Here is a 27,756-nt window from a genome sequence, read left to right on the forward strand (position 1 = left end):
AATCTTTACAACAGAGCAGTGATTGGAAGAAACCCGGGAAAAAGGTTGAGGAAACCATGCTATTTGGAGAACGTGTGGGAGTTAGGCATGTTTAGATTGGAGAGTAAAAGGCATTTATTACCTAAGTGGTCATGTGATGGACCTTACTGGCACCTCCCAGTCTTGAGCTTGCTGCTTCTCCTGGCACCCCGGCCACTGCACTTCCATGAGGTTAGTTCTGACCAGCAGGACACAAGCAGAAGGGGGGCGGATTCTTTTTGAGCTATGACATCTGTTTGCTGCTATGAGATACATTGGTGCTGTCCCTACCATTTGCATTGAGGAAGCAGCATATTCAACATACCCAGGTAAAGGTTGGGGTACTCATAGAACCAGTGAGGTTCTATGAGTAATTGCGCTAACCCACAGTAGAAGTGCCATGTGAAGGAAGTCTGTATTGAGTTCAGCAGCTGATTTGCTATTTTAGCATAATTGATCTTCTTCAGATAACTGCTTCCATATTTTCTTTTTTTAAAACATTTTCAATATAAGGAACTGTACATGTTTCATGTGTACAATTTCATGAGTGTGGACAAAAGACATTTTTTATTATTTTGATTGTAATGGAAATTTCAAGACACTAAAAAATAGAAATTGACCAAAATACTGCATTGCTTACATTTATATCAGATCTTGTGCCCAGTAAAAAATAATAATTATCCGCCACTCTTTATTCTGCCCACTGCATGAGGTGGCACTCTTCCATCTGTGTAACCTGCCCTGAGCCCCAGAGCTGGCCTAGCTCAAGGAACAGACAGGTGACTTATGTGGGACCATAACCACAGCTGGGCATGTACCACCTTTGGTCAATCAGTCATTCCAGGAGGGCCAGGGGTGGAAGGCACTGAAGCCTTGAATTGCTTCTTTCCGCTTAGAAATTGTGCCTGTGTGGCCATATCTTAAGCCCAATTCCCATTCATTATTTGATACACTGAAATCTAAAAATAAAGTAGACAAGATATCCAAACAGAGGGGCTCAAAGCACGAGCTTTTCAGCTATTCTGCCTTCTTCTCCCTGGTCATATATATGCAGTCTATATTGTGGGAAGCCCCACGTGCATCTCTCTGACTTGTTGAAAACCCATTAGTAATAATCATAGTTTGGTTGTCATGAGCACACATTATTGTTACGTGCTATCTGATGATAGAGGTAAGGAAGTGATAAGGAAAAACTTTCTAATAATTAAGGATAATGAAAAATTACATGAACCACAGATCTCCTCATGTCTAGAAACACTCAAAAAGACTGATTGTATGGGATGGGATCTGACAGTGGGGATTGCTCTTCCTGGCTTCTAAATGACAGTCAGAAGCTCAGTCTATGCTGGTTTGTGCCTAAACGTCTCTAGTCCTCTTAAATTTTCTTAGGTACTTTTTATCATGAGAAATCAACTGTGTGTGTGTGTGTGTGTTTTAGATTTTATTTATTTGACAGACAGAGATCACAAGTAAACAGAGAAGCAGGCAGAAAGAGGGGAGGAAGCAAGCTCCCTGCTAAGCAGAGAGCCTGATGTGGGGCTAGATTCCAGGACCCTGAGATCATGACCTGAGCCGAAGGCAGAGGCTTTAACCCACTGAGCCACCCAAGTGCCCCGACAGAGTATATTTTTATCTAATGCATATAAATGGATGTTTCTGAATAATTCCAGAAGGCTTTATTAGACAGTTTTCTTTTTTTATTTAATTTAAATTCAATTAATTTACATAGAGTGTATTATTAGTTTCAGAGGTAGAGGTCAGTGATTCATCAGTCATATGTAACACCCAGTGCTCATTAAATCATATACTTTCCCCAGTATCCATCCCGCAGTTACCCTATCAGCCCATCCCCCTCCTCTCCAGCAACCCTCTTTGTTTCTTAGAGTTAAAAATCCCTTATGTTTTGTCTCCCTCTCTGGTTTCTAGACACTGTTTTCTAATAGAGGCTATAAGTGTAAAAGTCTGAATTTTAAAGGTTACAACCAAATTTGCCTTTAATTGGAGTAAGCACAGGCAGAACAGAATTGAATTGTTCCAGAGTAATGAGCAACCAGTATTGAGTGTGATGAGAGTCAATATCAGTCCAAGAACCACTACTGGTTTAGATTTTTAGGTCCAGAATGATTGTCCGTGTCTCTTCATATTCAGAGTACTTCCTTTTAACGATCTTTGGTGTCAAGTGGTAATTTTGTGGCTCGCCCCCCACTAACCTGGAGAAGCTGCCGTGATCTTCTTCTGCAGACCATTTTGTGGCTTGTTTTATTTGTGTCTTAAAATAAATATGAATTCACATTCTTTTTTTTTTTTTTAAAGATTTTATTTATTTATTTGACAGAGAGAAATCACAAGTAGATGGAGAGGCAGGCAGAGAGAGAGAGGAAAGCAGGCTCTCTGCTGAGCAGAGAGCCCGATGCGGGACTCGATTCCAGGACTCTGAGATCATGACCTGAGCTGAAGGCAGCGGCTTAACCCACTGAGCCACCCAGGTACCCCTGAATTCACATTCTTAAAATGAATCTTGCTCCACTGAATGGCATTCCTAAGGGAATGAACCTTAGCATCACTGAGTACTGTTTATCATCATTGTTACAATTTTTAGGGGAACTACTTTTTGTTTCAGGATCAAATATACATCACTGCTTTATGAAACTGTTTTTTTTTTTTCTGATATGGCAAGAATTCCATTGAGCATGTAAGTAATATATGGAGTAAAAAAAAAAAAAGTCCCTTAGATTTGGTTTATGAGTTTAAATTTTCTTTTGCTTACATTTGGAAATGAGTTCAAGGAAATCAAGATATTATTGATATTATTTGCTGGCTGTAAGAGCCATTCTTGAGAAGTAATTAGGATACATTTGGATAGTGGCTATGTTAGCTGTTGCAGGTGAAAGATAAAAAGAGACTGCTTGCATCAGAAAGGAATGACAAAATTAATATAGTAGAGGTGCAGATTATTCCTGAAACATGGTTAACTGGCATTTTCTTGGTGTGTGACCTTGAGTAAATTTCTTAACTTTTCTAGGCCCAAATTTCTGAGTCCCTCAAATGGGGATCATTGTACCTTGCTCATACCGTTGTATGATTAAGTGAGGAAATACATAAATGCAAAACATGTTGTACATTGTCTAGTATATAGTAAGTGCTAGATAAATATTAGTCTATTGTTACTGTTATTATATGCACGCTTAGAGTACTGAATGCAGGCCAGGGGGTGAGGGTAGCATGGGGGGAAGGACTGTGGATCTGGAAATTGTAGATTACACACCAGCAACCCTGGCTTCTAGTCCCTGTTTTTGTGCTAACAAACTCTACAGTGGTCAGCAATTACTTACCTCTGAGTTGGGTTGATACTTGCTTCTGTTTTGCTATGTTTGTCTAGACTCAGGAATCCCAGTTTTTTTTTTTTTCGAGTTATAAATTTCTTTCATTTAATGTGAGCCAGCATTATGATTGCCAAAGCATTACAGAGCACACAGTACTTAAAAATTGTGGCAGTCAAGTTCCTCAGAGCTTGAGATCCCTGGCAGTTGCAGCTTGTCACCAAGAACTGAGCCTGTGGCATAGAGGGGAGGGGGTGGGATATGGCCCAGGCCTCCTCTCCAGGAGTCAGGGTCAAGGTGTGCAAAGTTGGGTTCCAGCCATTCTCCAATCCTGTCCTTCCATTTACAAACACGGTGTTGGTTATAACCCTGTCAGATCACATAGGAAAGGGTGAAGGCCACACAACTGTGTGACTCTGAATGTCACCATGCTGCCATTCACACCTATCTGTGGTCAGAGCAGTTTGTATGCAAATGAAGGACAGCTAAGTGAAATAAATCAATATGCCATAAATGTAATAGTAATTCATTATACCAAGTCAAAAAAGAAATCAGTGGATTTTTCTGAGTTACTTGAACAAATGATCACCCTTTTAAGACTGAAACTAGGTAAGATTCATTGGGCAGATGCCATAGTAGAGCCTAAAAAAGTTTTTTTTTGAAAAGGGATAAATGGTCTTAAGGATAGAAATGTCCACAAAATGGACCAGGCCTGTTATCCTGAGAGAACTGCGTACTACAGCATTGTAGGACCTCAACAGCTGAGCTGACCCATCTCTTACTCAAGGTAAAACTGCCAGTGTTAACCACTGCAGAGTTTTTCTTTTCAAAAATGGTCATAAAATTTACTTTTCAGTTAATAATTATGGATGGGGTGCCTGGGTGACCTAGTTGGTTAAGTGTCTGCCTTCACCTCAGGTCATGATCCCAGGGTCTTAGGATTGAGCCCCACATTGGGCTCCCTCCTCACCAGGGAGTCTGCTTCTCCCACTGCCCTGCCCCGTCATGTACTCTCTCTCTCAAATAAATAAATAAAAATCTTAAAAAAAAATTATGGACAAATTTGCCCTTGGTATAAAGCATATTTCACAGAATCTGTTCCCCCGAATCTGCCAGGGCAAGGGTCCTAAAGGAAGAAAAAAGAGCTGTGTGACTCTTGTAGTCTCCCCATCCCACACACATCGTGCCTGGTGTTTGTCTGGGGGGCAACTGTGGTCCACATCCATAAAGGGAGAGGTAGCAGTATGCAGAAGGGGAGGGGCATTCTCCAGAACACCAGCTAGGATGGCGGTGGGGGGCATCCTGAGTGAATTCTCCAACTCTGTCAGAGAGACATTCGCTTATGGTTTTCCTTTTAATACCTTTGCTCAGCGGGTCTGAGAACATACTTTACTGACTATACAGATCTGATAATTATGGTCTTCTCCCTCCTGGTCAGCCTTCAAGTGGGGGATTATGAGGGGCAGGGTGATGGAACCAAGCCTGAGCCTCTCCAACTGAAAGTGGCCTTTTGGTGGAACTGTGTGTTGGGCTTTGGTGGGACTTTAGAGACAGTCCTATAAACCACTGAAAGGAAAATTCAAACTACAGGCATGTGTGAAGCTCTGATCTCCTTAATCCCAAATGTCCATAGAAATGACACAGGTACTAGAACATGTCTAAAAAGAAGAACTGGGACATCTTTGGAAGATTATGGGACATCCTGTTCATTTATATACATATACACCTGGGTAAACATAAAGAATATATGTAATTATGTAGAAACTAGTGGGACAAAGAAACACAAAAATTTTTATAGAATGCAAAAACATATTCATAAAATGGTTATTTATTAATATAAATAAGACTTACAGAATAAAGTACATATAGAACACATATGTCATATAAAAATTTGAGTTTTTATATGTTTCTATCTTAAAAAGTAGGATATAGTAGATCCTTTGATATTTTCTCTATGGAGTTGTATGTTTTAATATTTTTTCCTATGTGAAGTAGCCTGGGGCTTGGTATTTCCTCATTTGAATTTGAGTTACCTGTGCTTGGTCAATAAAAGGACTGACTTGGATCAAATGCGTCTGCCCCCAAACCAACCTCAACAGCCCCAAATAAGGGACAGATGTGGAGGCCAAAAGAATACTGAAATAACTAGATTACTTTCTGCCACTGTTTTGTTTTGTTTCTTTTCCTCAGAAGTAAAAGCATACACTTCCTCAGAAACGGGAAGAATGCCTCTTCCTTTATAATCTCAAGACAAAAATTACTCCAAATCTGGTAACTTGTTTAGAATTTGCTGGTGTTGAGTTTTTCCTTCTCATAATAATCAGTGAATGGTTTTGAAGCTCCATCTTCAGAAGGAAGTAAAGAAGAAAACATTAGGATTGTAGTGCAGGCAATGCTGTACTCGCAAACCTCACCTTCCCCGTCAGTGGTGTTTCCACTGTGCAAATTGAGTGTGTTTGCATCTGATTATCTTGCTAACTCCTCATCGGTCCCTTGACCAGATGCACAGTCAATGTAAAACAACTGTTTCAAGACTTAAATACACACTTGACTCTTGTACCACTGGCAGAGAGGTCGCGGTGTTCCCAGGGTGGTTTTGCTTGTCCCCGTTCCTGTGGCTGCACAGCAGAGTTTGTCCTATGACTTAGATTTATACTGCTGTTAACCTGTTAACTCAGCAAGCAGCCCTGCTTCCAGTAAGCAGCTCGTGAGACTGAATGACCCAGTTATGATACAAAGTGAAATAGTTAATTTTACCCACAATGTGTCAGGTTTTGTTAAGTACTTTTAAGATGTTTTTAACATAATCCTCACAAAAATGCTCTGTGCGAGTAGTGATCATGCTAATGTTAAGCATTTAGTCAGCACACACCTTGTCCAGTGAGTCATTTTACATGCCTCTTTTCACTGCTGGGAAAAACTGAGGTTCTAAAATGTTAAGTAGTTCACCCAAAGTTTTGGTGACATAGTAAGGTTCATTTTCCTATTGTTAGAGTTTTCGACCCCCAAAGGTCCCCAGAAGCCAGTGCGCTGAGTGGGAGAAGGTGTGGGGAAAGTGCATGCCTTATCATTGACAGTATCAATGCCTTGCCCTCGCAACCTCTGGCTGACAAAGCCTAAAATAGGGAAGTGGGAGTAGAAACAATGTTTTCCACCATCTGTCATGGGCAGCCCCCCTTACTGCCTGCCTTGGGAGCAGATCGCATTCCTGTCCTTGTCTCACACACCCCTGGGTCCCTGTCCCTTACTTAGTGCTTTAAGCCAAACGTGTTCTTCCTCCAGGGAATCATCTTGAACTTCCTTGAAACCTCCTTGGCACTCCACTTCCAAGAGTGAATAGATGAATTGTGTTCTGTCCCCTCTTTAAGATTTTTAAGATAGCCTATTAAAAAAAAGAGAGAGAGAGAGAGAGACTCCAGGTGGGGGCTTGAGTCATTGTTTTTCTAAATTTAGTGATAAAAATTCTCTCTGGACCACCATGCAGTGCAGTCTGTCTGAAAAGCAATGAATCATCTTCATCTGTAGTTTGTCCTCAGTGTTCTGTCAATAATTAACTTCCATGGGGGGGAAAAAAAAAGCCTATTCCATGTCAAGCACTAGGCTTACATGTATTTTACACATTACCTTATTTTACATGTGTGACAAACCAACAATCCTGTTACCCCCATTTTTACCAATCTGGTCACACAATTAGGAAATGATGGTATCTCTACTTGAATGCTGTTCCTTTGAGTCCAAAGTGTGTGCTCTCCCCATTGTTCCCGCTTTCTTCAAGTCAGATTGGAGCAAAATTTCATGCTTATGTTCCCATGTGTGTAAGGCAACGAGTGGGATGGGGTCATATCATGGCTTCTCCTGAAGGATAATTTACTTCTGGGCTAGTTCCTCACTGGAAGAACTTGGGAAGAAACTTATAATGCATGGCTCTTTGAAGGGGTTTTCCTTAGTGGACAGTAGCTCAAGGACTCACCAGAGAATTGTAATTGAGTTCTTCATTTTGCTTAATACTGTTAAGGCAGATGTGCCAGTAACATGGAAGCATTTTGAGAACTTATTTTGACACCTGCTGTTTGATCAGGTGATGGTGAGGAATGCATAGTGGTAGGAAAGGAAGTATGTACATGTGCTACATCATTTGAGCTAGAATGAGTCTTGGTTGTAACGTTAATGCATATTTTATTATGTGTTTTAGCTAGGGAAATGTGTATTATTTGAGTGGTGAGATTTTTGTCTGCAGGCACTGATGAGGGCTTACGAAGTATTTTGCAAGATGAGGTCACAGATTTTTCAAAACTGTTTTAGCCTAAATTGGACTTAGGTTGAAATGAGGGGCCGATGAGGAAGGCAGCTCCTTGTGAAACTCTACAGACATGAAGTAAGTGTTGTTTCTGAAGTAATCGCTGGAAAACGGTCAAGCCCATGATCCTGGGAAAACCCCAGGTGATGGCATGGGATAGGGAAGGAAGGGTGAGGTATGAATCAGCCCTGCTCTGTGGGGAACTGTCTGTGTGACTTGGGATCAGTCACTTCCCTGGCCGTGGGCTCCCTCCTCAACCGCAAAGTGAATGAGCTTGGTTGAGAGCCTTTGTGCAATCCCACTGAGCTCATGGGATGGGATTTAAAGTGTATGTAGGATTTATTTATTATTAGTGAGGATATTTATTCTCTGTTTGTTTCCTTAGACGTCCTTTAACAAAATGAAAGCTAGCCTTAAGTCGTTGAATTGAACAGTGCTCACCTTTGGTCTTTGTAAGAATCAAAACCTGTTCCTGTGTTAACCTTTTCTTATTATATCAATGTTTGAAAATATGTATATTTTTACTAATTTATACAGCTAGGAAAAGGTAGTAGGAACCCAATTATCCTGGCTTTACTGCTGTGTAATAGAGATGTTAGAACATACAGGCTTCCTAATTCCACACAAAGGATTTACATTGTTTAAATTTTACTGAAACTCTAGAAGGTAGATCTAATTGGCTGAATTGTATCTGCCTTCTCCCACCTCACCGCCAATTTAGTTGAAGTCCTTACCCTCACCTTCAGAATGAGACTGTATTTGGAGATAGGGCTTCATAGAGCCCTCACCTAGCTATGTAAAGACAAGTGCAGTCATATGGGTGGGCCCTAATCTGATAAGACAGGTGTCATTGTAAGAAGAATGGATTAGCTCACCTACAACACAGGCCAATGGATGACTGTGTGAGGACACAGGAAGGCAGCCACCTGCCAGCCAAGGAGCCCAGCCTCCCCAAACCTGCTGCCTCCTTAATTGTGGACTTCAGATTCCAGATGGTGAGAAAATAGGTTTTTGTTGTTTAAGGCATCATCCTGTCTGTGGTACTTTGTTATGGCAGCCTGAGCAAACTAATGCAATATGTGTTATTGTTCTCATTTCTTGGTCGATGAAACCTGACTCAGGGAGGCTAGGGGACTCGTAAAAGGCCATGTGGTTGAAAAGTGGCAGAGCCAGAGTCCAAACCCATGTTTTCCTCCCCATCCACCTTCCGTGTCACCACATAGTTCCTTGTTGAGCACAAAATATGACCTCCCCCCTCCCATGGACCATCAGAGAGAGCACCTGTGCAAGCCCCTCAGGAATGCTCCCATATGATTTATAAGGATTTTCCAAGTTTGGCACTTTCATGTGGAAGTGTAGTCTATTGCTCAGGACCCTGAGTTTCTCATTAGAAAGTTCCCTAAATCTTGGGTGCTTTGTCTTCGCCTTCACATCATGAGTAGAAGTAAAAACACCTACCTCATTAGTTTTTTTTTTGTTTTTTTTTTAAGATTTTATTTATTTGACAGAGAGAGAGAAATCACAAGCAGGCAGAGAGGCAGGCAGAGAGAGGGGAGAAAGCAGGTTCCCCGCGGAGCAGAGAGCCCGACGTGGGGCTCGATCCCAGGACCCTGGGATCATGACCTGAGCTGAAGGCAGAGGCTTTAACCCACTGAGCCACCCAGGTACCCCCCTACCTCATTAGTTTATTGGAAAGATTCAACAAGATAGTGCATGGACAGCATTTAGCATAGATTTTGGTATATTTTCAGGACTCACTATATGTTATTCATAATGCTATTATTATGATGATGATTTTATTTGATCCTACAACTACTCTGAATGATAAACAATTTAAGGGACTGCTGAAATTTTTGTGGCCAACCCTTTTCATGTTAAAGAAGAAGAAATAATGTAAATCAATTTGAATGAGCTCAAAACTAAGTTAAACTAAGTTTATTATAACTTCATTTGTGTTGTAATTATTCATAATAGTATACTATGACTCAATTTTTTACCTAGTTATTAAAATAATGAGATGATGGATATTTAGTTCAGACAAGTTGGTTGAGCTAAATTGTGATTTTTTTTTTTCTTCTTTATACCTCTAAGATACGGTCCTCAGTATAAAAATGACCTGTCCATTTGTGGTAATCTTTTATGACTCAGAATATTTTTTTAAAGATTTTACTTATTTATTTGACAGACAGAGATCACAAGTAGGCAGAGAGGCAGGCAGAGAGAAGAGGGGGAAGCATGTTCCCCACTGAGCAGAGAGCCTGATGTGGGGCTCAATCTCAGGACCCTGAGATCATGACCTGAGCTGAAGGCAGAGGCTTTAACCCATTGAGCCACCCAGGTGCCCCTCAGAATATTTTTAATATACCTGTAAACTATAATTTTCTCCCCTTAAATATTTCAGACTTAAACGTCTTGGTGTTTAAAGTGTTTTAAGCCATTTTGCAATTATCCTCCCTGCTCCCCAAAACAAACTTCCAGTCAGTTACAAAATGTATCATGACAAAAAGGCTTTATAAAATACTGCTATACAAGAAGCCTTTTAAAGATTATGTTGTTATATATCTTTGATACTATAATAAGAGCTTCCAGTAACCAGAGTTGAATTAAAGAAAAACAGACAAAAGCATTTTTCTCTTCAGCACTTTCTTAAACAAAATTTCAATAAATGGGATAAATAATAATTTGATCAGTTGACATTCTTATTAAATTGTTTAGGCATTAAACCCTTTCCTTTTGGGCTTTAAGAAAAAACTTCAGTAATTCATTTAGGTGTGATTTCTTAGTCATCATTTCCTGAAGTGGTTCTTCATTCATTCGTAGGATATCATTCAGGAAGTGGTGGGGAATTAGAATAGAGAAGAAAGTTTAGGCCAGGTGATGGGCAGCAAGAATGTGAGGGTAGGAATTTTATTCTGTAGGCTATGAAAAATTTTTGGACATTTCTTAGTAGGAAGGTTGTTTCTTAGGAAGATGAATTTGGTAGAGATATCTGTAATCTCCTACAGCAGAAACTGAAGTGAGGGATTTATTTTATGTCTTGGTAAGAGATGGTGAGCATCTGCACTGGGGACGGACAGCAGAAGGGAGATGAGAGACATGACTAAGGTTGATGAAATATACATGACAATATGGCAGAGACAGAGGAAAAGTTTACTTGGTTAGTTTAAAAAGTATATATAAACTAAGAAAATGGAAAGCAATATTTAAGAGGCATTTGAAGCACAAAAGAGTGTTTTATTTTGTTAATTTTAACTGTTAAATGAGTTTGGATCAACAGGTTCAGTTAACTCATTCCACAGTAATAATAATAGTCATGAACCTTCAAGGAAATGCCAGAAGGACAATCACTGCATTCTCTTAGATACCACGCCTTAGCTTCCCAGGCATTGTGCAGGGCAGGGGCCATAGGAGCTCTGGTGTTCTTGGTCTGTCACACGTGCTGTTCTTCTGTCCTAGGGGTGGGGCTGGGTCAGGGTAGGGGGTGGGCAGAACAGAGCCCCAGTCCTCTCAGCTGCTCTTGCCTGGAGTAGAGCTCTTGCAACAGAGAGTGGGGTGTCTGCCCCTCTGGTGGAGGAAGCACAGCCCTAGACTGGGAGCTGGAGACAGAGGGAGCCTGTCTTCCGGGCCGGGCCTTCTGGGGTAGAGTTTCCATTACGCCAAGCTGTAGAGCATGGGAGGGAATGGATTATAGATTAAATGCCAAGGACTTTGCCATTCTGACTAAGATTTAGTGGATTTTCTGGAATAAATATATCTTCATTTGCTGCATTTACAGAGACTCTAAGTACCTGCATGCATTGTTTTCACACTTTTCACCAGTTATGAATGTCAGTGTGGAGGGTTTCCCAGAGCTTCCCACAAGGCCATTTCAGAAATCGTCTCATCACTGTGATTTGCTAGTTAAGATACTGGCAAGTGGAATGTGTTTACGGGAGGAGGAAGGATTGTGAATGAGTCCAAAAACCAGGCTGTGGGGGTAATATTAAGAACCAAAACATGGAGAGGATGTGAGGAAGCAGGGTTCTCACAGATACAAAGTGCTGAAGGGAACTTTGACCTGGGTAGCGCGACCAAGCAGAACAATAGTGAGCGCACAAAAGTACGGGGAGGCAGATATCATGGAATTTTGGAAACAAGTTTAGTTTGTGGAGAACCGAATGTGTGGCACTGAAATCCCTTTGGGATGTGTGAACAAAGCTCAGAGACCATCTTTTCAGGGAATGCCAGAGATGTTTGCAGTGATAGATGGTCAGGCAGGATGAACACAGGCATGTTTATGTTGCACAGAAGCCAGGTTGGAGACTCCGGTATTAATCAGGGTGAGAGATGATGCTCGTCTGAAGGGGAGAGCAGCAGGGAGCATGGAGAATAGTGGGCTAGCACCCAGCACCATGGTGAACGCTGCAGGGAAGATTACACTGGCGTACCAGATTGATTACAGCCTGTTGTAGATGAACAGAGTTCACGTTGCTTTGTGTTAGGACACTCTTTTCTTTTCATTTGTAGTCTCATGGGTCATAGCTGTGATTTAAAGCAGTGTTCCGTTGCATATGTATCTTGCATCTTTTCCTTACCTTCAGTTAGTTGTATAATTGTTTTGTTGGAGCTCAACTTCCTACAGTATCAAGACATTTGAAAATGTGAGCCTTGGCACCTGATATATCAAGCAACAAAGAAAGAGAAAAGCTAGTACAGAATTCCTCAAATCATTTGACTTTATCCTAACGTTAGAAATTTTCAGAAGCAAGATGAATAGTAACACACTTGAAAATAAAACAATGAATGCATGTCTATAAGCTGCAGATCCATGGATCACAAGGTCAAGTACTTTCCTGTATCTCTTTAAACCAAGGTCTGTAAGTGAGGAATATCTCAACAGTGAAGATCTGTAAGAAAAATGGCTATAAAGCAACACAAGATCAGCAGAATAAATGGGGGAAGTTTCAAGAATGTAGCCTTTTGGTAGCAAGTAAGTAGAAATTCTAAAAGTTGTGAAAAAAATTCTTGACACCCAAAAACCAAATTTGTTAATAATGAAAACAGTACAGGAAGCCCGTAGGTTGAGATTGTAATTCTATACCACTCACCAAAATTTTTCTTTTCTTTTCTTTTCTTTTCTTTTAACACACTATTTGAGATCTACCTACCTAGGCAGAAATGCTAGGAGCTATTTTTTATGTGTATATTTTTTTGATACTTATGAAATATTTGATGTATTGATTAAAATAATAAGTGATTTTAAGTGAGAGTATGTGGGTGTGCCTGCGCATGCACAGGCCGGGTTGGGGGGATGGGCAGAGAATCTCAAGCAGATTCTGTGCCCAGGGTGGAGCTGAGGCAGGGCTCCATCTTGTGCCCCTGAGATCATGAGCTAGTGGAAATCAAGAGTCAGGTGCTTAGAGACTGAGCCACCCAAGCGCCCCTAAAATGTGTGTTGTTGTTTTTTTTTTAATTTTAAGACTTTTAATTATATTCACACATATCCTTCATTTGGATTTTATTTTTAAAATATGAAAGCATATGAAATAAACTGCTCTATAGTCTACCTTTATCTCTTAGTATATGATAGGTATATTTCTATGCACGAAATATTTTCAATAGCTGTGTAGTATTCCCCTGACTGAATATACTATACTTTATTTATTTATTTATTTTTTATTAGCATGAAATGTATTACTAGCCCCAGGGGTACAGGTCTGTAAAACATCAGGCTTACACACTTCCCAGCATTCACCATAGCACATACCCTCCCCAATGTCCATAACCCGACCATCCTCTCTACCCCCTACCGCCTGGCAACCCTCAGTATCTTTTGTGAGATTATGAGTCTCGTATGGTTTGTCTCCCTCCCGATCCCATCTTGTTTCATTTTTTCCTTCCCTACCCCCCAAACCCTCCAAGTTGCCCCTCAAACTCCTCATATCAGGGAGATCATATGATAATTATCTTTCTCTGATTGATTTATTTTGCTCAGCATAATACCCACGAGTTCCATCCATGTCGTCACAAATGGCAAGATTTCATTTCTTTTGATGGCTGCATAGTATTCCATTGTCTATATATACCACTCTTCTTTATCCATTCACCTGTTGATGGACATCTAGGTTCTTTCCATAGTTTGGCTATTGTAAACATTGCTGCTATAAACATTTGGGTGCATGTGCCTCTTTGGATCACTACATTTGTATCTTTAGGGTAAATACCCAGTAGTGCAATTGCTGGGTCATAGGGTAGCTCTATTTTCAACTTTTTGAGGAACATCCATGCTATTTTCCAGAGTGCCTGCACCAGCTAGCATTCCTACCAACAGTGTAGAAGGGTTCCCTTTTCTCCACATCCTCGTCAGCATCTGTCATTTCCTGACTTGTTCATTTTAGCCATTCTGACTGATGTGAGGTGGTATCATATATTTCCCTGATTCCAAGTGATGTGGAGCACTTTTTCATGTGTCTGCTGGCCATCTGGATGTCTTCTTTGCAGAAATGTCTGTTCATGTCCTCTGTTCATTTCCTGACTGGATTATTTGTTCCTTGGGTGTTGAGTTTGATTAAGGTTTTTATAGATTTTGAATACTAGCCCTTTATCTGATATGTCATTTGCAAATATCTTCTCCCATTCTGTCAGTTGTCATTTGGTTTTGTTGACTGTTAACTTTGCTGTGCAAAAGCTTTTGATCTTGAAGTCCCAATAGTTTATTTTTGCCTTTGCTTCCCTTGCCTTTGGTGATGTTTCTAGGAAGAAGGGGCTGTGGCTGAGGTCGAAGAGGTTGCTGCTTGTGTTCTCCTCAAGGATTTGGATGGCTTCCTGTCTCACATTGAGGTCTTTCATCCATTTTGAATCTATTTTTGTGTGTGGTGTAAGGAAATGGTCCAGTTTCATTTTTCTGCAGGTGGCTGTCCAATCTTCGCAACACCATCTTTGCAGAGATTGTCTTTTTTCCATTCGACATTCTTTCCTGCTTTGTTGAAGATTAGTTGACCATAGAGTTGAGGGTCTATTTCTGGGCTCTCAGTTTTGTTCCATTGATTTATTTGTCTGTTTTTGTGCCAGTACCATACTGTCTTGATGATGACAGTTTGTCTTGATGATGACAGCTTGAAGTCTGGAATTGTGATGCCACCAACTTTGGCTTTCTATTTCAACATTCCTCTGGCTATTCAAGGTCTTTTTTGGTTTGAGGTCTTTTTTGGTTCAAGGTCTTTTTAAGTTCTAGGATTATTTGTTCCATTTCTTTGAAAAGAATGCTTGGTATTTTGGTGGGATTGCATTAAACGTGTATATTGCTTTAGGTAGCATAGACATTTTCACAATATTTGTTCTTCCAATCCATGAGCATAGAACATTTTTCCATTTCTTTGTGTCTTCCTCAATTTCTTTCATGAGTACTTATAGTTTTCTGAGTATAGATTCTTTGTTTCTTTGGTTAGGTTTATTTGTCTATTTATTTATTTTTATTATTATTTTTATTTATTTGACAGACAGAGATCACAAGTAGGCAGAGAGGCAGGCATAGAGAGAGAAAGGAGGAAGCAGGTTCTCTGCGGAGCAGACAGCCTGATGCGGGGCCTGATCCCAGGACCCTGGGATCATGACCTGAGCTGAAGGCAGAAGCTTTAACCCACTGAGCCACCCAGGTGCCCCTGGTTAGGTTTATTTTTAAGTGTTATGGTTTTGGGTGCAGTTGTCAATGGGATTGACTCCTTCATTTCTTTCTTCTGTCTTGTTGTTGGTGTAAAGAAATGCAACTGATCTCTGCATTAATTTTATATCCTGGCACTTTACTGAATTCCTGTATAAGTTCTAGCAGCTTTGGAGAGCAGTCTTTAGGGTTTTCCACATAAAGTATCATATCATCTACAAAGAGTGGTAGTTTGACTTCTTCTTTGCTCATTTGGATGCTTTTAATTTCTTTTTGTTGTCTGATTGCTGAGGCTAGGACTTCTAGTACCCTGTTGAATAGCAATAGTGATAATGGACATTCCTGCTGTGTTCCTGACCTTAGCAGAAAAGCTCTGTTTTTCTCCATTGAGAATGATATTTGTGGTGGGTTTTTCATAGATGGCTTTGATGATATTGAAGTATGTACCCTCTATCCATACTACACTGTGAAGAGTTTTGATCAAGAAAGGATGTTGTACTTTGTCAAATGCTTTTTCACCATCTATTGAGGTCTTTTCACCATCTATCATGTGGTTCTTGTTCTTTCTTTTATTAATGTATTGTATCCCATCGATTGATTTGCAGATGTTGAACCAACATTGTAGCCCAGAAATAAACCCCACTTGGTCATGGTGAATAATCCTTTTAAGATACTGTTGGATCCTGTTGACTAGTATTTTGGTGAGAATTTTTGCATCCGTGTTCATCAACGATATGGGTCTGTAATTCTCCTTTTTGATGAGGTCTTTGTCTGGTTTTGGGATCAAGGTAATGCTGGCCTCAGAAAATGAGTTTGGAAGTTTTCCTTCCATTTCTATTTTTTGGAAAAGTTTTAGGAGAATAGGTATTAATTCTTCTTTAAATATTTGGTAGAGTTCCCCTGGGAAGCCATCTGGCCCTGGGCTCTTGTTTGTTGGGAGGTTTTTGATGACTGCTTCAATCTCCTTACTGGTTATGGGTCTGTTCAGGTTTTCTGTTTCTCCGTGGTTCAGTTTTGATAGTTTGTATGTCTCTAGGAATGCATCCATTTCTTCCAGATTCAAATATGCTGGCATTTAGTTGCTCATAATATTTTATAATTGTATTTATTTGATGTTGGTTGTGATCTCTCCTCTTTCATCCATGATTTTATTTATTTGGGTCCTTTCTCTATTCTTTTTGATAAGTCCAGCCAGGGGTTTATCAATCTTATTAATTCTTTCAAAGAAGCAGCTCCTACTTTCATTGATTTGTTCTACTGTTCTTTTGTTTTCTGATATGAGGATTGTTACCCCAACTTTTTTTTGATGTCCATTAGCATGGTAAATTTTTTTCAACCCCTTCACTTTATAATAATCATTTTAAATTTTATTTATTTATTTGACAGAGAGAGAGAGATCACAAGTAGACAGAGAGAGGGTTGGAAGCAGGCTCCCCACTAAGCAGAGAGCCCGATGTGGGGCTTGACCCTAGGACCCCTAGACCATGACCTGAGCTGAAGGCAGAGGCTTAATGCAATGAGCCAACCAGGTGCCCCACCACCCCATTACTTTAAATCTGGAGGTGTCTTTGGGTCTAAAATGAGTTTCTTATAGACCACATATTGATTGATTTTGTTTTTTTATCCATTTTGATTCCCTTTGTCTTTTGATTGGGGCATTTGGCTCATTTACATTCAGGGTAACTATTGAAAGATATGCATTTAGTGCCATTGTATTGCCTATAAGGTGACTGTTACTGTATATTGTCTCTATTCCTTTCTGGTGTACTACTTTTAGGCTCTCTCTTTGCTTAGAGGACCCCTTTCCATATTTCCTATAGGGCTGGTTTGTTGTTTACAAATTATTTTTGTTTGTCCTGGAAGCTTTTTATCTCCCCTTCTACTTTCAATGATAGCCTAGCTGGATACAGTATTTTTGGCTGCACGTTTTCCTCATTTAGTGCTCTGAATATATCATGCCAGTTCTTTCTAGCCTGCCAGGTCTCTGTGGATAAGTCTGCCGCCCAGCTAATATTTTTACCATTGTATATTACAGACTTCTTTTCCCAGCTACTTTTAGGATTTTCTCTTTGTCACTAAGAATTGTAAGTTTTACTATTAGATGACAGGGTGTGGACCTATTCTTACTGATTTTGAGGTGGGTTCTCTGCGCCTCCTGGATGCTTATTCCCTTTGCCATATTTGGGGAATTCTCTACAATAATTCGCTCCAGTATACTTTCTGCCCCCTTTTCTCTTTCTTCTTCTTCTGGAATCCCAATTATTCTTATATTGTTTCATCTTATGGTTTCACTTATGTCTCGAATTTTCCCCTCGTGGTCCAAGAGTTATTTGTCTCTCTTTTGCTCAGCTTCTTTATTCTCTGTCATTTGGTTTTCTGTATCGCTAATTCTCTCTTCTGCCTCATTTATCCTAGAAGTAAGAGCCTCCATTTTTTTATTCTACCTCATTAATAGCTTTTTAAATTTCAGCTTGGTTATATATTAGTTCTTTTATTTCTCCAGACAGCATTTCTCTAATATCTTCCATGCCTTTTTTGAGCCCAGCTAGCACCTTGAGCATCGTCATTCTGAATTCTAGATCTGACATATTACCAATGTCCATATCAATGAGGTCCATAGCCTTTGGTACTGCCTATTGTTCCTTTTTTTGTGGTGAGGTTTTTCACCTTGTCATTTTATCCAGATAAGAATATATGAGTGAGCGGGGCGCCTGGGTGGCTCAGTGGGTTAAAGCCTCTGCCTTTGGCTCAGGTCATGGTCTCGGGGTCCCGGGATCGAGTCCCGAATCAAGCTTCTCTGCTTGGCGGGTAGCCTGCTTCCCCCCCCCCCTCTCTGCCTGCCTCTCTGTCTACTTGTGATCTCTGTCAAATAAAAAATAAAAAAATCTTAAAAAAAAAAAAAGAATATATGAGTGAGAGAATAAAATACTAAAAGAGGGTGGCAAAGACCCCAGAAGAATGTATGCTAACCAAATCAGAAAAGACACCAAATTGGGAGGAGAAGAAAGGGGTTAAAAAGAAGTTTTTTAAACAAATTTTTGTAAAAATGAAAAAAAAAATATATGTTAGATTGGTGACTATAACAGAGCCACCCACTTAATTTGGGGTGTATTTTGGTCTCCTAGAAGAAATTACCTTCCCAAATTTTAAAGAATGAAAAACTTCTGTCTATACAAAAATAAGGGTAAATGTGATGAAGGGATGGAATATGACTGTGAAGATGAAAATTTAACAAAAAATTCTTAAAAAGGAATTGATAAGATAAGTTGGTTGGGAAAGGAAAGAAAAAGAAAGTGGAGAGAATTTTCTCAGGCTAGAGACTAGAACAAAGCCCTGTGCTAGATTTAGGGTATATTTTGATCTACTAGAAGAAGTTGTATCCCATAATTTTTTAGAAGAAAAAACCCTAAATGTTTACAAAAAATAAAGTTAGATACAATGAAGGAGAAAATATGACTATAATAATGAATGTTTAAAAAGATTTTTTTTAGGAAGGTGTTGTAAAGTTAAATTAGTAAAAACGTTAAATGAGGAAAGAGGAAAAGTTAAAAAATATTAGAATAAGAAAAATTTAAATTAAAATTAATTTTTGAAAAAAGATTTTATTTATTTATTTGTCAGAGACAGAGAGAGAGAGAGGGAGAGAGAGTGCACAGGCAGACAGAGTGGAAAATGGAGAAGCAGGGTCCCTGCAGAGCAAGGAGCCCGATGTGGGACTCAATCCCAGGACACTGGGATCATGACCTGAGCTGAAGACAGCTGCTTAACCAACTGAGCCATCCAGGCGTCCCAAATTAAAATTAAATTTAAAAAATTTAAATAACTTTGCAAGATTAAAGAATCATGGGGAGAAAGCCATGGATTCCATGCTTTGCTTTTCCCTCCTTTGGAATTCCAATGTTCTTTTTCAGTGAGCTTGGTCTTAGATGGATGTTCTTGCTGATCTTCTTTGGGAGAGGCCTGTTGTAGTGATTCTCAAATGTCTTTGCTTAAAGCAGAATTCCCCTGCCATTGCCATGGGCCAGGCTAAGTAACCTGCTTGAGTTTGCTCTCCAGTGCTTTTGTTCCATAAATGCTTTCCGTAGAGCTCTAGAAGATGGGAATGAAAATGGCGGCCTCCCAATCTCTGGCCCAGAGGAGCTGAGAGCTTGGGGACCCACTCCTCAGTGTGCCTGGGAGAAAAGTGTTCAGTCCCTCTCATCTCTTCATCTGGGCTCTGAGCCCCCCTGGCCTGTGACCCAGCATTTCTATCTCTGGTACACAGCCCCGTTTGGAGTCTCCAAACCTAGCAGATTCCTGCCTCTCTGCTCTTCCTGTGGCTCTCCCCAGATCTACCACTTGTGGGGTCCCTGCTCAAAGAGCAGGGCTGTGATTGTGCCACGGATCACAGTTTAAGGTATTCCTGAACTGAGAGGTCACTCCTTGGCTCTGTCTTTCCCACTCTATTACCCACGAGCTCTGCTATGCTCAGATACCTCCAATCCTTCAGTGACTCTGTGAGACCTGAGATCACACTATCTCCATGAGGGCTCCAACCCTGCTTAGCCTCTGGACCAATGTCCCTCAGTGGAGCAGAGTTTTAAAAGTTTGAATTTTGTGCTCTGTTGCTCCACCCCTTGCCAGGAGCTGTGCTTCCCCTCCCACCCCCTGGCCGTCTATCTTCCCGTCGCTTCAGATTCACTTCTCTGCACGGCCTACATTTCAGAAAGTGGTCAATTTTCTGTTTCTAGAATTGCTGCTCTTCTTTTCAACCTCCTATTGGATTTGTAGGTGTTTGGAATGGTTTGTAACTATCTAAGTGAACTCCTGCAACCTGATGTCATCTTAGTCTGCTACACCTCTGCCATCTTGACTCCTAAAATGATAAGTTTTACTATTAATTTCTTCCTTGGCTTAGGAGTGGATTCATTTAAACTGCATTAGGATCATGGAATAGAAAATGGGATCTCTGTGGGGCACCTGGGTGGCTCAGTGGGTTAAAGCCTCAGCTCAGGTCATGGTCTCAGGGTCCTGGGATCGAGCCCCACATCGGGCTCTCTGCTCAGTGGGGAGCCTTCCTCCTCCTCTCTCTCTCTGCCTGCCTCTCTGCCTACTTGTGATCTCTGTCTGTCAAATAAATAAATAAAATATTAAAAAAAAAAGAAAATGGGATCTCTGTAAATAGTCAAGAGTAATAAGCCAGTATAGTGTACTAGTTCTTTACTTATGTTTCTCTAATGAGATTCAGGACATTTATCTATTATATGTATTTCAGCAGGAAATTCTCAAGAAACTTAGTGTTGTTTTTGAATCCTGATCTTAGTAGAATAATGAACCAAAATTCAGCCAATGGATTTTTAAAAAACAATATTTATTTACTCATTTTAGAGAGAGTGCACACAAGTTGGGGGGCAGAGGGAGAGGTCCTATAAACCTCACTTTCAATGTATGCAGATTCCTTAGACTTACTTACTCCCAATCCCAACTAACTAAAAAGTATACGATCAGTTACTCCTCACAATCCCAGTGCAGCAGGGAGTCTGCTTCTCTGTCTGCCTGCTGCTTCCCCTGCTTGTGCTCTTGCTCTCTCTGACAAATAAATAAAATCTTTAAAAAAAAAAAAGGATATAATTTCTTTCAGACAAAAGAAGGAGAAAATGCCTTTCTTTTTTCTTTATAAAATTAAATATATGGCAGCTTTGAACTTGGCTTCCTTGATTCATGTTGATAGTATTCTCCAGGTTTTGATTAGGTTAAACCTACTGTCGAGTACTTCCATGTGACTAGTTCATTTAGGCTTTCCTTAGTGGCTATGTTAGTCAAAAGAGCTAGATAATGCTGCAGTATTAAACTGCATAAAAAAATCTTAGTAGTTTAATTCATGAAAGGTTATTTCTTATGCTCTGTATCTAAGGGTCAGAAGGGGACTCCTTCCACCTGTTACCCTGGCTGATGGGTATTCTTAACCCATGGTTTCATACTCATCTAGCAGAGGGAGAGAGTCCTGAGTCTAGCACTGGTTGCTTCAGCTACTGCCTAGATTGACATTTATGCTGACATTTTATTGGCCAAAGAAGGATCCCATGGCCATGTCTAACTTAACAGTTGCTGGGACATGAAATCTTAACCATGTGACCAGAAAGCGGAGAGCCAGAGAAGTATTTAGCAAGTAGAATTAGTGATAAAACATGCTGAATCTTGTCTCTAGGTCATTGTTGGATAACACTAAATGTATCTCATTCATGTCAGAAGCTAAAGAGTATGTGTGAAAATTTTTAAAGAATTGACAGATAAACATACATTCTGGTTGTATGTCAACTATGGTGATTTTGTTAACAACTCAGGATACTCTCATGTTACCAAGGTCACTTGGACCCAGTGACATTGTTTAACTCCAAGTAATGTGGCAGAAATGCAATGAGGTCATAACAGGGAGATCAGATGCTTGGGACCTCTTCAAAACTTAGTTACTGGATTAGGCAGGAGACAGATCAAATCTGAGTCAGCCACTAGAAATAGGAAGATTGGGTCAAGTCAGGAAAGGAGAGTTTGGAGTAATCAGAATAAGTAGAGTGGTTGAAGGTGCTCCCTGACACTGAGTAGAAAGGATTCAGATAAGTATCTTGACCAGGATGGGCACGATGGGAGTAGGTGAGGAGAGAGCTGACCTTGGTGTGGTTACTGGGTTGTTTCAGAAGGAAAGGACGTAAACCACACTGCAGTCAGGCGCATAGTTCCCAGTGGTAATTTGCTCTATATCTGTTCACATCTCAAATCTTTCAGTTTCATTAATAATAAATGTTTTTTGAGAAATGATGCCTCATATTTAATATATATGTTCTCTTTATTTACTTAAAGATTATCATTGAGCTTTTTCTTTTAAAAATAAAAATTCTCAGGGCACCTGGGTGGCTCAGTCGGTTAAGCAGGTAGCTTCGGCTCAGGTCATGATCCCAGGGTCCTGGGATAGAGCCCTACATTAGGCTCTTTGCTCAGTGGAGAGCCTGCTTCTCTCTCTCCCTTTGCCTGCTGCTACCCTACTTGTCCTCTGTCTCTATCTCTCTGTCAAATAAAATAAAAATCTTCACATAAAGTTTGAGAGAGGCTAAAAAGAATGACTTCAATTCCTAAAAGCAAGACCTTGGTAATTGCCTTTTTAGTGCTTAAATATTGCCATACAATGTCAGAAAATCCTTCTTAATTTCTTCTTTCTTTTAAAATTTAGTTAGCTAATGTAACAGTACAATATTGGTTTCAGGAGTAGAATTCAGTGATTCATCACTTACGTACAACACCCAGTGCTCATCATGAGTGCCCAAGCCATTGTAAATGGCAAGATTTCATTCCTTTTGATGGATGTATATATACACCACATTATCTTCATCCATTTGTCTGTCAATGGATGTCTGGGCTCTTTCCATATTTCAGCTATTGTTGACAATGGTGCTATAAACATCAGAGTGCACGTGCCCCTTCCAATCAGTGTTTTTGTAACCCTTGAGTAAATACCTAACAGTACAGTTGCAGGATTGTGTTAGTTTTATCTTTAACTTTCTGAGGAACCTCCATACTCTTTTACAGAGTAGCTGTACCAGTTTGCATTCCGACCAACAGTTTAAGAGTGTTCCCCTTTCTCCACATCCTTGCCAACACTTGTTGTTTCTGTGCTGTTAATTTAGCCATTCTGACAGGTATGAGATGGTATCTCATTATGGTTTTGATTTGCATTTTCCTGATGATGAGTGATGTTGAGCATCTTTTCACATTTCTGTTGGCCATCTGGATGCCTTCTTTGGAGAAATGTCTGTTCATGTCTTCTGTCCATTTCTTAGTGGATTATTTGTTTCTTGGGTCTTGAGTTTGATACATTCTTTATAGATTTTATATTCTAACCCTTTCAGACATGTCATTTGTAAATATCTTCTCCATTTCCATAGGCTATCTTTTAGTTTTGTTGACTGTTTCCTTCACTGTGCAGAAACTTTTAATCTTGATCAAATCCAAAATGTTCATCATCATTAGCCATCAGGGAGATTCAAATAAAAACCACATTGAGATGCCACCTTACACCAATTAGAATGGCCAAAATCAACAAGACAGTAAACAACAATTGTTGGAGAGGATGTGGAGAAGGGGAACCCTCTTACACTGTTGGTGGGAATGCAAGTTGATGTAGCCACTTTGGAAAACAGTGTGGAGATTCCTTAAGAAATTAAAAATAGAGCTACCCTATGACCCTGCAATTGCACTACTGGGTGTTTACTCCAAAGATACAGATATAGTGAAAAGAAGGGCCATCTGTACTCAAATGTTCATAGCAGCAATGGCCACAGTCGCCAGACTATGGAAAGAACCAAGATGCCCTTCAATGGACAAATGAATAAAGAAGATATGTTTCATATATACAATGGAGTATTATGCCTCCATCAGAAAGCATGAATACCCAATTTTTGTATCAACATGGGTGGTACTGGAAGAAATTATGCTGAGTGAAATAAGTGAAACAGAGAGAGTCACCTATCATATGGTTTCACTTAGTTGTGGAGCATAAGGAATAACACAGAGGACATTAGGAGATGGAGAAAGTGAGTTGGGGGAAATCAGAGGGGGAGACAGACCATGAGAGACTGTGGACTCAAGAAACAAACTGAGGGTTTTGGAGGGGTGGGAGGTGGGGAGTTGGGTGAGCCTGGTGGTGGGTATTAAGGAGGGCACATATTGCATTGGAGCACTGGGTGTGGTATATAAACAATGAATTTTGGAACACTGAAAAAGAAAATCCAAATAGTTCATTTTTCTTTTCTTTCCCTTACTTTTGGCAATGTGTCTATTAAGCAGTTGCTATGGCCAAGGTCAAATGGGTTGCTGCTTGTGTTCTCTAGGATTTTGATGGATTCTTTCTCACATTTCGGTCTTTCATCCATTTTGAATTTATTTTTTGTTTATAGTGTAAGGAAGTCATCCAGTTTCATTCTTCTGCATGTGGCTGTCCAATTTTCCCAACACCATTTGTGGAAGAGACTGTCTTTTTTCCATTGGATAGTCTTTCTTGTTTGTCGAAGACTTCCAGACTATGTTAAATAGTAATCATAAGTGTCTTATTCCTGCCCATAGGGGAAAGACTTTAAGGTTTTCCTCATTGAGGATGATATTTGCTGTGGGTCTTTTATATGTGGCCTTTGTGATGTTGAGGTATGTTCATCTCTCCCTACTTTGTTGAGGGTATTTACCAAGAATGGATGCTGTATTTCGTCCGATGTTTTTTCTGCATCTATTGAAAGGAACATATGGTTCTTATCCTTTATTTTATTAGTGTGGTGTATCACATTGATTCGAGAATGTTGAACCACACCTGCAGCCCAGGAATAAATCCCACTTGATCCTGGTGAATGATTAGTTTAATGTATTGTTGGGTTTGATTTGCTGGTATCTTGTTGAGAATTTTTATATCCATGTGCATCAGGGATATTGACCTGTAATTCTTTTTAGTGCAGTCTTTGCACTTTGACTTTGATTCCAATTTTGGAATCAAGGTAATGCTGGCTTTGTGCAATGAGTTTGGAAGTTTTCCTTTCATTTCTATTTTTTTGGAATGTTATGAGAAGAATAGGTATTAACTCTTCTTCATGCAACTGGTAGAATTCCCCTGGGAAGCATCAGGCCCTAGACTTTTGTTTGTTGGGAGATTTTTGATTACTTCTTTGCTGCTTATAGGTCTGTTTAAATTTTCTATTTCTTCCTTTTTCAATTTTTGGTAGTTCGTATGTTTCTAGGAATTTGTCCATTTCTCCAGATGCCCAGTTGTTGGCATGTAATTTTTCATAATATTCTCCTAAGATTGTTTGTATTTTTGTGGTGTTGGTTGTGTTCTCTCCTCTTTTATTCATGCTTTTATTTATTGGAGTCCACCCTCTTTTATTTTTTTAAAAAATTCTATTTATTTGTTAGTAGAGAGAAAGAGAGAGTGAGCACAAGCAGAGAGAACAGCAGGCAGAGGGAGAAGCAGCCTGAGTTGAGAGCTTGATGTGGGACTCGATCCCAGGACCCTGGGATCATGACCTGAGCCCAAGGTAGACACTTAACCAACTGAGCCATACAGGCATCCCAGTCTCTCTTTTATTTTTAATTACGTCTGGCTAGAGGTTTATCGATTTTATTAATTCTTTCAAAGAACCAGCTCTTAGTTCCATTGATATTTTCTAGTGTTTTTTGTTTGTTTCTATATTATTTATTTCTGCTCTAATCTTTATTATTCCCTTCTTCTGCTGTTTTAGGCTTTATTTGCTGCTTCTTTTCTCGTTCCTTTAGGTGTAAGGTTGGGTTGTGTATTTGGGACTTTCCTTGTTTCTTGAGGAAGGCCTGTATTGTTATATATTTTCCTCTTAGGACTGCTTTTGCTGCAATCCCAAAGGTTTCATGTTTTCATTGCCTTTGCTCCCATGTATATTTTGTCATGTTTTCATTTTCCTTTGCTCCCATGTATATTTTTCATTTCTTCTTTAATTTCTTGGTTAACCATTCATTCTGTAATAGAATGTTCTTTAATCTCCATTTATTTGTGAACTTTCCAAATTTTTTCTTGTGGTTGGCTTTGAGCTCCATAGCATTGTGGTCTGAAAATATGCATGGTATGATCTCAGTCTTTTTGTACTTGTTGAAGTCTGATTGGTGATCCAGTATGTGATCTATTCTGGGGAATGTCCCATGTCGACATGAAAAGAATATGTGTTCTGCTGTTCTAGGATGGAATGTTCTGAATATACCTGTGAAGATCTGGTCCAGTGTGTCATTCAAAGCCCTTGTTTCCTTATTGATCTTCTGCCTAAATAGTCTGTCCATTGCTGTGAGTGGGATAGTAAAGTCCCCTATCATTATTGTATTATTATCTATGAGTTTCTTTATGTTTGTTATTAATTGATTTATATATTTGAATGCTCCCATGTTGGGGACATAAATATTTACAATTGTTAGGTCTTCTTAATGGATAGACCTCTTTATTATGATATCATGCCCTTCATCTCTTATTACAGACTTTGTTGTAAAATCTAGTTTGTCTGATATAAGTATGGCTACACTGTCTGTCTTTTGATGTCCATTCACAGGATGGATGGTACTCTTTCCCCTCAATTTCCATCTGCTGGCGTCTTGAGGTCTAAAATGAGTCTCTTGGAGGCAGGATATAGATAGGTCTTATATTTTTTTATATGCATTCTTTACCCTAGTAAGTTTTTTTTTTTTTTCTTAAAAAATAGGCAGGAAATAATTAAGTATGTTCATTTTTTTTCCCCTAATGAGCTTTGGCCAATTTGAAATGCTTTGACTATAATATATTTGATTAGCAAAATTTCAATATTTTACCTGTATCTCCTTTAAAGAAATACTGAATTTGGGGCGCCTGGGTGGCTCAGTGGGGCTGCCTTGGGCTCAGGTCATGATCTCAGGGTCCTGGGATCGAGTCCCGCATCGGGCTCTCTGCTCTGCAGGGAGCCTGCTTCCTCCTCTCCCTCTCTCTGCCTGCCTGTCTGCCTGTTTGTGATCTCTGTCTGTGAAATAAATAAATAAAATCTTTAAAAAAAAAAAAAGAAATACTGAATTTTATTTTTTTTAATTTTTAAATTTAAATTCAATTACTAATGTACATTGTATTATTAGTTTCACAGGTAGAGTTCAGTGATTCATCAGTCTTATATAATACCCAGTGCTCATTACATCCTGTGCTCTCCTTAATGTCTATCACCTAGTTACCCCGTTTCTCTACCCCCAACCCCTCCAGCAACTCTCAGTTTGTTTTCTGTGATTAGGAGTCTCTTGTGGTTTGTCTGCTTCTCTGCTTTCTTTTTGTATTTTTACCAACCCCTATGATCCCCTGTTTTATCATATCTGATATGATTCCACATATCAGTGAGATCATATGATAATTATCTTTCTCTGAGAAATACTGAATTGTATTAACACATTAAGTACTTTGTAAATTATTTTATATATATTTTAAACATTCACCCTATGTTGATTTCTAATTTATATAAAATTTTAATTTTATGGAGATATTCTAAGACATGTAAAATATAAGTGTGTTTTTTTTCATAAAACATGGAACATAAATTTTTGAAATTATTATTTAAGCCTTTAATAAAATATAAGTAGACCTGAATATCTGTTTTTAAGAGATTTTCCCCCAGTGTCCAGCAGTATGTGAAATAAATTGCCCTTATGCTGTCAGTGAGAGACATTCCTTATTTAACTGTAAATACTTTAGAGAAGATTATTCATGACCCAGAGACTGTACTGCAGGCCTACTTACTTCTTCAATTTTTTTTCCCACTCAAAATTACAGGAATTTTTGAATGCCTCTTTAATCTTTAAGAATTTACCCAGCAGCATTTTAAAATCATACTCCTTCATGCACAAGAAGGCCAAATATTTTATGCATCACATAGTTACATTTTGTAGAGAATAATAATACTTTGGTAAAGAAGAGATGTAAGTAGAGAATAAAAGGGTTT

Source organism: Mustela nivalis, assembly GCF_964662115.1.
Source record: "Mustela nivalis genome assembly, chromosome: 2".
Taxonomy (NCBI): domain Eukaryota; kingdom Metazoa; phylum Chordata; class Mammalia; order Carnivora; family Mustelidae; genus Mustela; species Mustela nivalis.